The sequence below is a fragment of the Nicotiana sylvestris genome, chromosome 9, assembly GCF_000393655.2.
Source record: "Nicotiana sylvestris chromosome 9, ASM39365v2, whole genome shotgun sequence".
In the NCBI taxonomy this organism is placed as follows: Eukaryota; Viridiplantae; Streptophyta; class Magnoliopsida; order Solanales; family Solanaceae; genus Nicotiana; species Nicotiana sylvestris.
In genome coordinates this window covers 119,892,336-119,906,767 of record NC_091065.1, presented here as the reverse complement: position 1 = coordinate 119,906,767, position 14,432 = coordinate 119,892,336, and positions in this window count along the sequence as shown.

The following is a 14,432-nucleotide window of genomic DNA, read 5'->3' as shown; positions in this document are numbered from 1 at the left end:
AAATATTGAGCCTGGAACTCATATGTCAATTTTTAATAATTAAATATTGTATAATTATAAAATTTAATTATTTAATTTACAAAGTAACATATAAAATTATAAAACTAACATGCAATTAATGTTGTTTAATTTACAGTAGACGACATGGAGGCGCCGCCTATTCATCCCAGACCTCCCAGCCATGAGCTACTATCTTTACAGGGTGATCATAGGTCCGCCCACATATGGGAGGGAGAGTTACTGACCCAGACTCTCCGCGTCAGGAGAGTGGATGACATGTGGGACTTTCTGCATGACAGAGAACTCTATGACTGTGTAGTCACACGCCTGCAGGAGACAGGTTTCTACATGATTTTGGAGATCGGGCAACTGCATCTCGATTGGTCTTTGGTCACGTCCCTGATAGAGCGATGGCGACCGGAGACACACATATTCCACTTGCCCATTGGCGACCACCATTAGATTCGGATGTACCACCTCCGCTGCTCCCTCTAGATAGGTGGTGGGTTCTCCACCGGGGATATATGCGCGAGTAAGAGGCTCGGCATAATCTCTCCTTATTAAGGTATATATTGGATTTGCTGGACGGCGCACAGGTAAATGTATATCTAAGTTTACTTGTCATAGCTTCAAACACAAGTTGCGTATACAAATGTTTTCTGTTCTTACTTAATAGTTCATTTGGACACCATACAACAACGAGTTGATAGCTGGCTTGCCCTGTTATTGCTCGGCCGGTCGACTTATGAGGGGCTCTTCCATCCCGTTGTTTTGCCTTGATATTGTGGAGCATCATGCCACCGAGCAGGTACTTCACCAGTTTGGCCGTCCGCAGCTCGTACCGATGCCGCTCACCTGGGAGACCACACATTACCAGTGGCATGATTGTACCAGGGTGGACGACGTATTTTTGGCATGGCTACAGGGGCAGATATATACTTGGGACTGGCGATCTGGCCTGACCACCCCCCCCTCCTTCACCGAGTCAGCTGGATACTGAGCATGATTACATGGGCTGGTACAACGGTGTTACCCGACTTATTGTCAGGAATCCCATTCATTGAGCTAGCAGTCGGTACATTCCATACGCTGGGAGTCATGAGGCACTAATATGTTATTTGGTATTCTTACTTATAACTAGGATCTAGCATTCCATAATTTATATTTTACATGTTGTGTAGGATATTGGCCTATATTTAGTCCACTAGTTTGGATTGCACATGCAGCAGCATGCTGGCGAGGGAGCGGTTGCTTTGCGCGGGTACGACCAGCAGGTTACAAAGCTGGCTTCCCCAACACTGCATCGAGCCAAGAGGACGAGCGCTTAGAGAACATCCCTAATTATATGGTGCCAGAGCACTACCATTGAGGTAGGCCTATCCCATGAGCTAGGGGACGACGAGGCAGGGTTGTCCCATGAGACAGGGGTGCCCCACAAGGCAGGGTTGTACCACGGGGTCGTGGAGGCCGGTGAGGAGGTGGTCCCCAGCAAGGGGGCGTTGAGGCACCTGTTCAGTAACATGTTGAGGATGTTGGAGCTGATCTACTGGATGACCTCAATCAGCCAGACGAGCATCCCAGCAGCATGTCGTCGTACAGCCTTCAATTGGCGTTCACTCCAGCCGCATCGCAGGTGATCCCGTTAGATCCATTGTTGATCACGGGCATGAGCATTATTGGAGATGATTGGGAGCATATGTTTTCAGGCCCATCGACCGCTGCTGAGGATCAGCCGACCCGAGATATAGATGGTGGGCGCCGGCTGAGTTATGGCTCATCGTCGACGGGTGGTGTGGATCTTTCACAGGCGCAGGTATGTTTGTATTACTATTAAATTAAATATATTTTTATCTCATTGATTCGCAATAAATAACTTTATAATTTCTTATTAATGCCTCATCCCAGACTGTCACGAAGGCCATTTTGTGTGATGCTGAGCAGGATGCGACGGATGCTTATATTCAGGAGCCCAATAAGACTATGGTAAGAAAATATTTTTGACTTAACACGTAAATTACTAATATATATTTTCATATACTGAGCTGACTTATTCTTTTGTAGGTTGCTGATGGACCGACGGCCCCTTCTACCGATCCTATCAGCACTACTAACAATCATGTTGCAGCGCATCCTCTTATAAAGAGGCGACGTGATGAGGATGATCCTGATAGCGTAGCCGGGCAGGATAGGATGCGCCTCAGGCCAGCGGCTGCATTGAAGCACACAAGCTATGGGACCCATTGATTTTTATTTTTTTTATTTTATGTACGCTATGTAAATATTATTTTATGTACATAATAACAATAATTTTTTATGTTTATATAATATGCGCATTATATTTTTATTTCCCCTTTTCTTCTTTATTTTAACACTACAACACAAACACAAACATAGAAACTTAAGATAATTTAAATTCAGTACAACTAATGAAAACACATGACACGGGACACATAAAGATAAATTACTACACTCAACACATACATGTCATTGTTTAGTCACGAACGCCTAGTATTCTCTACTCCAACTACTTAAATTTCTCTTCCAGCTTATTTTTTTCTTCTTCCACCTCTTTGAGTTTCTCCTTCAACTCTGCAATTTCTCGTTTATATTCTCGTTCATATTCCTAGTGTTTTTTGGTCAAATCATGAAGATACTCCAAAGATTGTTTGTAGCATTCCTACTGACAGGGTTCATCAAGCCATACCTCAAAATTGCAAAAATTTCCGTTGTTGCCTCCAAACCTTTTCACACACATCCAGTATTTGCACCCAACTTGACCATCATCCCAACAGTCCACAATCATACAACATTTGCCACATTGGCATATTGGTACATACATGCGGTCAGACATTTGTTAAAGCGAAACAAAACCCTGCTTTTATGGAAAATGTTTCGATTTGTTATGGTTAAGCGCATAAAATAACTAGAATGCGCCGGTTATTTATAGATAAGGCAACACACATAATGTAGTATTTAACCGCGCTATATATATTCACACAAAACGTAGTATTTAACCACGCTATGCTTGCCGTGTTAAAGATTCTTTCTAATACAAAATAGCTTTTTTGCAGTCGGGCAGATTTTCATATCGACAAAACAACACACAAAACGTAGTATTTAACTGCATTTTATATATATATACACACACAAAACATAGTATTTAACCACACTATGCTTGGCGTGTTAAAGATTTCTTCTGATACAAAACAGCTCAGTCGGGCAACTTTTCAGATCGACAAGACAACACTCAAAACGTAGTATTTAACCGCGCTATATATATTTACACAAAACATAGTATTTAACCTTGTTATGCTTGCATGTTAAAGATTTTTTCTGATACAAAATAGTTTTTTCGCAGTCAGCCAGCTTTTCAGATCGACAAGACAAAACACAAAACGTAGTATTTAACCGTGTTATATATATTCACACAAAATATAGTATTTAACCGTGCTATGCTTGGAGTGTTAAAGATTTTTTTCTGATACAAAACAGCTTTTCGCAGTCGGACAGCTTTTTAGATCGACAAGACAACACACAAAATATAATATTTAACCGCGCTATGTATATTCACTTATTTATCAAACATCTTCCTCCTTTGACAGTGTAGTTTTCTAATAAATTTAGAGTTAAACTCGAAAGTGAACGTAAAAAAATTTCATTTTTTAATCCAATACTATTTTTGATTACATGAACGGGAGGGAGAAATTCATTAATTTACTCAATTAAAAAATGTTAAATATCAATAATATGTAACAAGGCAGTGGAAACATAATTTTATTTGATACCTCTTGCAACATAAACAAGTACATACACTTATTACAAAAAACATTACGAAAACAAGACACTACGTGTATCCTTGATAGTTGGGCACATTAGATGAACTTGCACCAAGAGCTGGATTACCACCGCCACCCAAACCAGCTGAAGGACATTTACGACGGTCGTGTCCTGTTTTCGAGCATATGCCACATTTACGCGCATAAACGGTATCACCAACATCCATTTGGTTCCGTATACACGTTCTCTTTTGCACTTGTAGCTTGCGCAAATATTTCTTGTTACACAACATTTTAAATGGTTCTGGCAGCCAATAATGCTCAGCACCCACTGGCTGCAACTGTCCACTATATGTGTTTAAGTATGCAGCAACACTGTATTGCCTATCAACATAGTTGGTTGGATCTAAACCTGTATGTTGAAAGCACTTCATGGCATGTGAGCACGGCATGTGGTAGATGGACCATTTCCCACAAGAACACAACCTGCTGGCTTCATTTGTGGTGTGTACAATATTCCCCCGGTGTTGATGGATAGCGGTGCGAACTTCAAAAACACCCTTGTCGTGATTATACTGTAAAAATGAATGTCAATATGCCCGCCTCCTGTATTTCTCAAAACTTTTCATCGATATTGGCATAAATTCAACACCCCTCTTCATCAATTCCGATGCACCTCTATGTCTTTCAACAAACCTCTCCGCCATCTGTTTGAATGTCATCCGGACCATGGCAGTGACAGGCAATCCACGTGCAGACTTCAATAACCCGTTGAAAGATTCTGACACATTTATAGTCAGGGTTCCCCATCGTCTGCCACCATCAGCATGCAATGTCCACTTGTGAAGCTTATGTCGCATCAACCAATTATAGGCACTTTCGTCTAACTGCCAGATCGATTCCATGCACCTACTGAATTTGCACTGCTGGTGATTAGTTGCAGCCATCCACATTAAATCATGCAAGTCCTTGTTGGGATATTTTTTCTAGAAATTTGCCTTCAGGTGCCTCACACAGTAACGGTGGTATGCATAGGGTTCCTTCCATTCAGGCAAATGCTCTATAAAATTTAATATACCACCATGACGATCAAATATTAGACAAATACCTTAACGTTATTTGACAACGTGCTGCTTCAAGTGGTTCAAAAATAGCGTCCACACTCTTGGCTTTCATTGGCACAGATGGAAAAAGCTAGTGGAAATATTTGTCTATTGGCATCTACTACAACGGCGATCAACAGCTTAATATCATACTTTCCATAGACATGAGTACCATCTATGGAAATTACCGGACGGCAATGCACAAACCATCAATTGCTGGTTTAAATTCCCAAAACACGTATCTGAATATATATTCCGATATTCATGTACTCTGCTCAAGCTTCCATTCAACAACAGTCCTGGGGTTAAAGTGTTTCAATGCGGCCATGTACCTAGGTGGAGATGCAAATGACTTATCCCAGTCACCATAAACAATTTCAAATGCATGTTTGTGCCCGAGATATGCCTTTCTTTTGGTCATAGTACACCCATATTCTTGGTGGATGGATGTAATACACTCTTTAATCTTGTACCTAATGGACACTTCAATGTGTGGAATCAGTTGAAGAGAAATCAAGTCAACATCCAAGTTGAAGTGATTCCCATTGAATGTGTCCATTTCACAAACATGGGTGCCAATATATTTACCCACTTTCCACAACCCTGTTTCCTTCTTGGTCGCACGCAGCATCCAGTGATAACCCGTAAACCATCTATGGAAAACAACCTTGTATACCTCCGAACTTGACTCGCATACCATCATCTCACGACACTCTCTTACACTATACATTTTACAAGCCCTGGTTAGGCGAGCTTTATAGGAAAAAACATGCCATTTGCCAGCACCGTTGGTCTAGACTCATCCCACATTGCTGACCAAATTTCATCAAGATCCCTTGTGAGGGCATCCACATCCGGCCTACTTGGAAAATTATCAAGGTAGGGAATATGCCTTGAATGAAATGGCACATGGGACTCGTACACTCTTGGTCTAACGGGAGGTGGAGCATGCTCCCTCGTCAGCTCAGGTTCAACATTCACTTCCTCCTCATCATCACCCTATGTAATTTGGTACATTTTTTTAACCTATGTATAACTAATACTTGTATTAGTCATCATAATTGTATTATCCTATGTATAAGTAATGTATAGAAAACCATGGCATTAGCAATACCAAGGCTATTATTGCATGCATTAGTATAGGTAAAGACAAAATTGTCCTTAAAGTCCCTTAAAGCTAGAGAACATTGAGGGTATTTTTGTAAACAACTATTTTTCTTAAAAATAATACAATGCATTACAATTTTAATACACCACACCAAATAATAGATAAGTAATAATATCTGCATAACTAATGTGTGATGACCCGAAGGGTCATCTTTTGTTTTAGAATCCGAATCCGGGTTCCGAGGCCTTGAAAACCTCATCTTCATTCTTTTCGATTTGCATGCGCATTTCGGACGCGTTTCCGGAAAGACTTTGTGAGAAATTTAAGAAAACAATATTAAAATTTGTCTTTAAAATTGATTAAAGTTGACTTCGATCAATATTTTTGGTAAACAGACTTGGACCCATGATTTTATGATCCCGTAGGGTCCGTAGTAAAATATGGGACTTGGGCGTATGCCCGAAATCGAATTCCGAGGTCCCTAGCCCGAGAAATAAATTTTTGAAGAAAATTATTTGCTGGAAAATATAAGGATTTTTAGAAATTGAATAATAGTTTAACTTGTTGGTATTAGGCCCGTATTTTGGTTCCGGAATCCGGTATGGGTTTGATATGGTATTTAAGTCGTGTCTGTAAAATTTGGTGAGAAAAGGAGTTTATATGACGTGATTTGGACCATCAGTTGTGAAAATAGAAACTTTAAGCGTTCTTGAGAATTTCATTGATTTTGATACTAAATCTGTATTTTTAGGTGTTATATTAGTGATTTGATCGCACGAGCAAGTCTGTATGATGTTTTTAGACTTGTGTGCATGTTTGGGTTGTAGTCTCGAGGGCTCGGGTGAGTTTTGGATAGTCTGCGGAGTGGGTTTGGACTTAGAAAAAATTTATGTTACATCTGGTATTTTGTTGCAGGCTTTGATCTCTCAATTGCAAGGTCAGGCTTCGCAACTGTGAGCCTCACAAACTTAGCAATTGCGAGGGATTTATCGCAATTGGGAAGAAGCCCGGGCCAGCACAGTTCGCATTTACGAACATTGCTTCGCATTTGCTAAGTCAATAGGGAGGGTCAACCTTCGCAATTGCGACAGAAGCAGACATTGCAGCAGGTTCGCATTTGCAAAGCTTGTCTCGTAATTGCGAAGCTCTTATCGCAAATGCGACATCTGCAACTGATCAAAACATCACTTTGACGGGATTTTAAACTCATTTCTCAAAATTTCAAACCTTGAGCTCCCATAGGCGATTTTCGAAAGAAGGGTTCTTCCCCAAATCATAGGTAAAGATTTCTAACTCATTTTCTTCAATCTATTTTATCTTCTAAATGATTTCATCTCAAAATCTAGGGTTTTTCATGGAAATTGGGTGTTCTTGGATAGAATTTAGGAATTTTAAAATTTGGGGATTTAGACCTCAAATTGAGGTCGGATTTCAAAACCAATTGCATATTTGGCTTTGTGGGTGAATGAGTAATCGGGTTTTGGTTCGAAGTTCGAGTTTTGACCAAGCGGGCCCGAGATCGTTTTTTGACTTTTTGGAAAAAATATTAGAAAATCTATACTCATGCATTAGAAGTGGTTTATTTAGCATTAATTGATGTTAATTAGTTAATTATGCATAGATTCGGGCGGTTTGGAAGTGGAAATCAAAGGAAAAGCGGTAATTGAGGCTTGACGTTTGGCCGTGAAATCGAGGTAAGTGTTTGGTCTAACCTTAGCTTGAGGAAATAGGTGTTGTTGTCTTATTTGCTACGTGTTAGTGTTGAGTACGACATATAGGTGTGGTGACGAGTATCTATACGTTGGTGTCGAGCATGCAAGTGAGTCTTATACTGTGACTATTGTGACTCTTATTATGTATTGTTCATGCTTAAATTGATGATTATCCATGTTGAACAAGACTTATGATGCTTTCTTGGTAATTGACGATTATTGGGTATTGACTCAAATCGAGACTTATTTTGTGAAGTTAACTGTTGAAACGAGATTGGTTATAGCTGATTCCCTTGCCAGGATATTATTGTTTCTATTGTTTGGGTGAGGAAGAGTGTAAAGCACGAAGGGTAATGTCGTGCACGATATTGTGAGAGAGTGTTAATGCACGAAGGGTGATGTCGTTCCATATTCAGTGAGTGCTAATGTACGAAGGGTGATGTCGTGCCATATTTCTGTGAGTGTTAATGCACGAAGGGCGATGTCGTGCCATGATTATGAGACAGTAAAAGCACGAAGGGTGATGTTGTGCCATTTTTTGTTGATTTCTATGGTGAGCATGAGAGTAAAAGCACGAAGGGCGATACCGTGTACATGTTACTGTATTATCCTTTCTGTTGGTTCAAAGTTGATATTTACCTTGCTTCTTTACTCTATAACTGTCAGAATTTGATATTCCCCTCAGCATGTTCCCATTTCCCGTCTTTATCTATTCAATTTTGTTATTACTATTTCTCGTATATGATTTAACTGCACGGGTTTATATGGTTGTCGTGTCCTAGCCTCGTCACTACTTCGCCGAGGTTAGGCTCGACAATTACCAGTATATGGGGTCGGTTGTACTGATACTGCACTCTGCACTTTCTGTGCAGATTTCGGTACTGGACCATGTGAGTAGTGTTGAGGTTGCTGCCTTCAGTCCACGGGAGACTCAAGGTAGATTTGCCGGCGTCCGCAGACCCTGGAGTCCCCCTCCCCCCTATTTTTGGATTATCTGTCTCTTTCCATTTCGAGTACAGTTGTAATTCTTTTAAACCAATATTTGTAGAACTTCTTAGACGTTTGTGAATTGTGACACCAGATCATTGGGGTAGACATGTATTGGAGTATCTTGAACCGTTATAACACTTCCGCATCTTATATCTGTTTAGCTTTAATTATTATATATTTTTGTTTGGGTTAATTGTTAATGTGCTAAAACTGTAATTGTTGGCTTGCCTAGCATTCAAGAGTTAGGCGTCATCACGATCCCGGCGGTAATAAATCCGGGTCGTGACATAATGCTTGCATTACTAACCCATTAATTACTAATCCATGTATTACTACTACACCTTATTCCACACTATTCTTATACACCCTACCAAACGACCCCCAAGTACTTATTAGGTGGTAGAGACACTTAAGGAAATTGAAAAATGCAAATATGATTATCATACTATATTCACGTAGTATGTTATATATATCATATACTCTCTCCTGTCCACTTTAAGGAATTTTTTTGTCTTTTTTGATGTTTACAATATTTGATTTTTTCAGATATCAAGAAGGAATTAAATTCTTCTTTCCAAAGTTGCCCTTGGAGTAAAGAGCCTAGGAGTAGTTTGTTATATTTTCAATGAGTAGTTAAGGTTAATATGGTCAATCTCATTTTAACTAATGTTAAAAGGTTAATTCCTTAATATATGTGAAAAGGGCCAAAAAAAATTACTTAAAGTGGACGGGAGGGAGTACTATATTATGATTGTAATGCCTTTAGTATAAAATTTAAAGACTAAAATAACTATATGAATTAAGCAACAATAATACCCTTCAAAAATAAACAAGCTATTCCCTCGTGAACTTTAAATCAAATGTATGTTTAGAAATGTTAGGAAAATTGTTCCATATCTATTCCTATACTAGACCCTTAGTGAAATGTTGTTTGTCTTTTATACCATCTAAAAATTGATTTCACACTAAATAAAATAGTCATTTAATTGTTTGCCTAATGTTGAGTACTTCAAAATTAACTAAAAAAAAAAAGTTTATTCTATTTTTTCCTTATTTGAATTAGGTAAAAGTCCTTACATTTAGACTTCAACCGACATGTAATAATAACTTAACTAAATCAAAACTGCTAACATTATCGTTAAAAGCAAAGTAAACCTTTTTTGTAAAATCCTTCAAAATTTTAAAAAGGAAAAAAATTAATTGGATATGCCAATATCTAAGAAAATATAAATGAACTAATATTTAGGATTCAAAATTCATAATTTACCAATTTTACTTTTTTGAAACTTTTTATCCTTTTAATTTATTAAAAAAGAATTTTATAAATTTCCAACTCAAAAATATGAATAGTTCGTACTAACAAGTTTGAATTGGAATAGAAGATCTTAAACTTTCAGTAGTAGCTAAATTCGAATGTGTCAAAGCCTTCATTAGAAAATAAAAATTAATCAGTACAATTAGGATATATTCTGTTTTTACTAAAAAAAATTTAATCAATTCTAAGGGTCTAAGAAAAATTATTTCATCATCTAAATATTGTTGAATGTTTTAAATAAAATAAAAAATAAGTATTAATTTTCCACCTTAATGCTACGGATAATAAACCCTTATGATCCGGCCCTTCCCTGAACCTTGCACATTGCGGGAGTTTAGTACACTGGACTGCCCTTTTATTAATTTTTACCTTAAATTTTTTGTGACAATTATTGAATTTCAATCTAGAAATAAATTTATTTGGATTTGAATATTACCATCCAATTAAATTCTTTGTATGATAATTAAACATAATAATATGAACTCTCTTTTTATTTTTCGTATTTTCAATTTGAGTTCAAACATGAATAGGATGAAGTTCATATTAGGTACTTGAGCAAATATAATTCATATTTCTAAGACATTGAAGAGTTGCATTATATTTAAGCACAAGTCAACATATTATATACTCTGAGCTACTAAAACAAAACTCGTACATTGAAGTTATAATAAAGCGTTAGATTACTTTTGTGTGGCATAGTTTCTTCCCCTATTAAGTTGACTAAATAGGATCAGTATTAATTATTTTCCATAGTTTATATTTTTTAAAATTATATTCAATAATTCAATTACACGGTTTAATAGTATTTGTGTAATTTTAAAAAATTTATACTCATCAATATAGAGTATTCGTGCAGCGCGCGTATCCTAAAACTAGTACTCCTAATAGTGCAGTTGCATCTCTTTCACTTCTTGCCAATTTCATATTCAATTCTAACTTCTTACTTATTACTTCAATTTATATGTTTTGTATTAATAACCCACAAAATACTTCATAAATTCTATTAGTATTTTTTTTCTTCATCTCATATGTCTCCGTCTATGCGCATTTGTGTGACTCTGATTGGTCCGGAGTTTCTCTAGGACAATAAGTTCCATATCAGATATGTATCTGTTTTTCTCTTCTTCTTTTTTTATCTTTAAAATTAATGTAGATTTCAATAAAATTCAAATGTACGTATCATATTTATTCTAAGTCTAAAATCCCCATAATTCATCTTTTGAAGGAGGGAAATTAATCTACATAGGTGGTCTTACAGTTTTTTTACATTGTCATATCAAATTGAGCTCCAATCCAAAGTGCTGAAAGAACAATGAGGAATAAACTTAATTACGGTAATAGAGAAGTTTGAAAGCACCACTTTCAGAACCAACAATTTAAGGCATACGATAACAAGGCTCTATTAATTGTCTTCTGATGTCAAGTTCATTTTACCACCTTCTGATGTCGTGTCTGTAAAATTTGGTGAGAAACGAAGTTTATATGACGTGATTCGGACCATCAGTTGTGAAAATAGAAACTTTAAGCGTTCTTTAGAATTTCATTGATTTCGATGCTAAATCTGTATTTTTAGGTGTTATATTAGTGATTTGATCGCACGAGCAAGTCCGTATGATGTTTTTAGACTGGTGTGCATATTTGGGTTGTAGCCTCGAGGGCTCGGGTGAATTGTGGATAGTCTGCGGAGTGGGTTTAGACTTAGAAAAAGTTTCTGTTACATCTGGTATTTTGTTGCAGGCTCTGATCTCACAATTGCAAGGTCAGGCTTCGCAATTGTGAGCTTCGCAGACTTAGCAATTGCGAGGGATTTATTACATAGCGAGGGATTTATCGCAATTGCGAAGAAGCCCGGCCAACACAGTTCGCATTTACGAACATTGCTTCGCATTTGCTAAGTCAACAGGGAGGGTCAACCTTCGCAATTGCGACAGAAGCAGACATTGCAGCAGGTTCGCATTTGCAAAGCCTGTCTCGCAATTGCGAAGCTCTTGTCGCAAATGCGACATCTGCAACTGATCAAAACATCACTTTGACAGGATTTTAAACTCATTTCTCAAAATTTCAAACCCTAAGCTCCCATAGGCGATTTTCCAAAGAAGGGTTCTTCCCCAAATCATAGGTAAAGATTTCTAACTCATTTTCTTCAATCTATTTCATCTTCTAAATGATTTCATCTCAAAATCTAGGGTTTTTCATGGAAATTGGGAGTTCTTGGGTAGAATTTAGGAATTTTAAAATTTGGGGATTTAGACCTCAAATTGAGGTCGGATTTCAAAACCAATTGCATATTTGGGTTTGTGGGTGTATGAGTAATCGGGTTTTGGTTCGAACTTCGAGCTTTGACCAAGCGGGCTCTGGGTCGATTTTTGACTTTTTGGAAAAAACATTAGAAAATCTATACTCATGCATTAGAAGTGATTTATTTAGCATTAATTGATGTTAATTAGTTAATTATGCATAGATTCGGGCGGTTTGGAAGTGGAAACCAAAGGAAAAGCCGTAATTAAGGCTTGACTTTTGGCCGTGAAATCGAGGTAAGTGTTTGGTCTAACCTTAGCTTGAGGGAATAGGTGTTATTGTCTTATTTGCTACGTGTTAGTGTTGAGTACGACGTATAGGTGTGGTGACGAGTATCTATATATTGGTGTCGAGCATGCAAGTGAGTCTTATACTGTGACTATTGTGACTCTTATTATATATTGTTCATGCTTAAATTGATGATTATCCATGTGGAACAAGACTTATGATACTTTCTTGGTAATTGACCATTGTTGGGTATTGACTCAAGTCTAGACTTATTTTGTGAAGTTAACTGTTGAAACAAGATTGGTTATAGCTGATTCCCTTGCCGGGATATTATTGTTTCTATTGTTTGGGTGAGGAAGAGTGTAAAGCACGAAGGGTGATGTCGTGCACGATATTGTGAGAGAGTGTTAATGCACGAAGGGTGATGTCGTTCCATATTCAGTGAGTGCTAATGTATGAAGGGTGATGTCGTGCCATATTTCTGTGAGTGTTAATGCACGAAGGGCAATGCCGTGCCATAATTATGAGAGAGTAAAAGCACAAAAGGGTGATGTTGTGCCATTTTTTGTTGATTTCTATGGTGAGGATGAGAGTAAAAGCACGAAGGGCGATGTCGTGTACATGTTACTGTATTATCCTTTCTGTTGGTTCAAAGTTGATATTTACCTAGCTTTTTTACTCTATAACTGTCAGAATTTGATATTCCCCTCAGCATGTTCCCATTTCCCGTCTTTATCTATTCAATTCTGTTGTTACTGTTTCTCGTATATGATTTAACTGCACGGGTTTATATGGTTGTCGTGCCCTAGCCTCGTCACTACTTCGTCGAGGTTAGGCTCGGCAATTACCAATATATGGGGTCGGTTGTACTGATACTGCACTCTGCACTTTCTGTGCAGATTTCGGTACTGGACCACATGAGTAGTGTTGAGGTTGTTGTCTTCAGTCCACGGGAGACCCAAGGTAGATCTGCCGGCGTCCGCAGACCCTGGAGTCCCCCTTCCCCCTATTTTTGGATTATCTCTCTCTTTCCATTTCGAGTACAGTTGTAATTCTTTTAAACCAGTATTTGTAGAACTTCTTAGACGTTTGTGAATTGTGACACCAGATCATTGGGGTAGACATGTATTGGAGTATCTTGAACCGTTATAACACTTCCGCATCTTATATCTGTTTAGCTTTAATTATTATGTATTTCTGTTTGGGTTAATTGTTAATGTGCTAAAACTATAATTGTTGGCTTGCCTAGCATTCAAGAGTTAGGCGCCATCACGATCCCGACGGTAGGAAATCCGGGTCGTGACATAATGCTTGCATTACTAACCCATTCATTACTAATCCATGTATTACTACTACACCTTATTCCACACTATTCTTATACACCCTACCAAACGACCCCGAAGTACTTATTAGGTGGTAGACACACTTAGGAAATTGAAAAATGCAAATATGGTTATCATACTATATTCACGTAGTATGTTATATATATCATATAGTCTCTCCTGTCCACTTTAAGTAATTTTTTTGACTTTTTTGTGTTCTACAATATTTAATTTTTTTTAGATATCAAGAAGGAATTAAATTCTTCTTTCCAAAGTTGCCCTTGGAGTAAAGAGCCTAGGAGTAGTTTTTTATATTTTCAATGAGTAATTAAGGTTAATACAGTCAATCTCATTTTAATTAATGCTAAAAGGTTAATTCCTTAATATATATGAAAAGAGCCAAAAAATTATTTAAAGTGGACGGGAGGGAGTACTATATTATGATTGTGATGCCTTTAGTATAAAATTTAAAGACTAAAATAACTATATGAATTAAGCAACAATAATACCCTTCAAAAATAAATAAGATATTCCCTCGTGAACTTTAAATCAAATATACATATGTATAGAAACGTTAGAA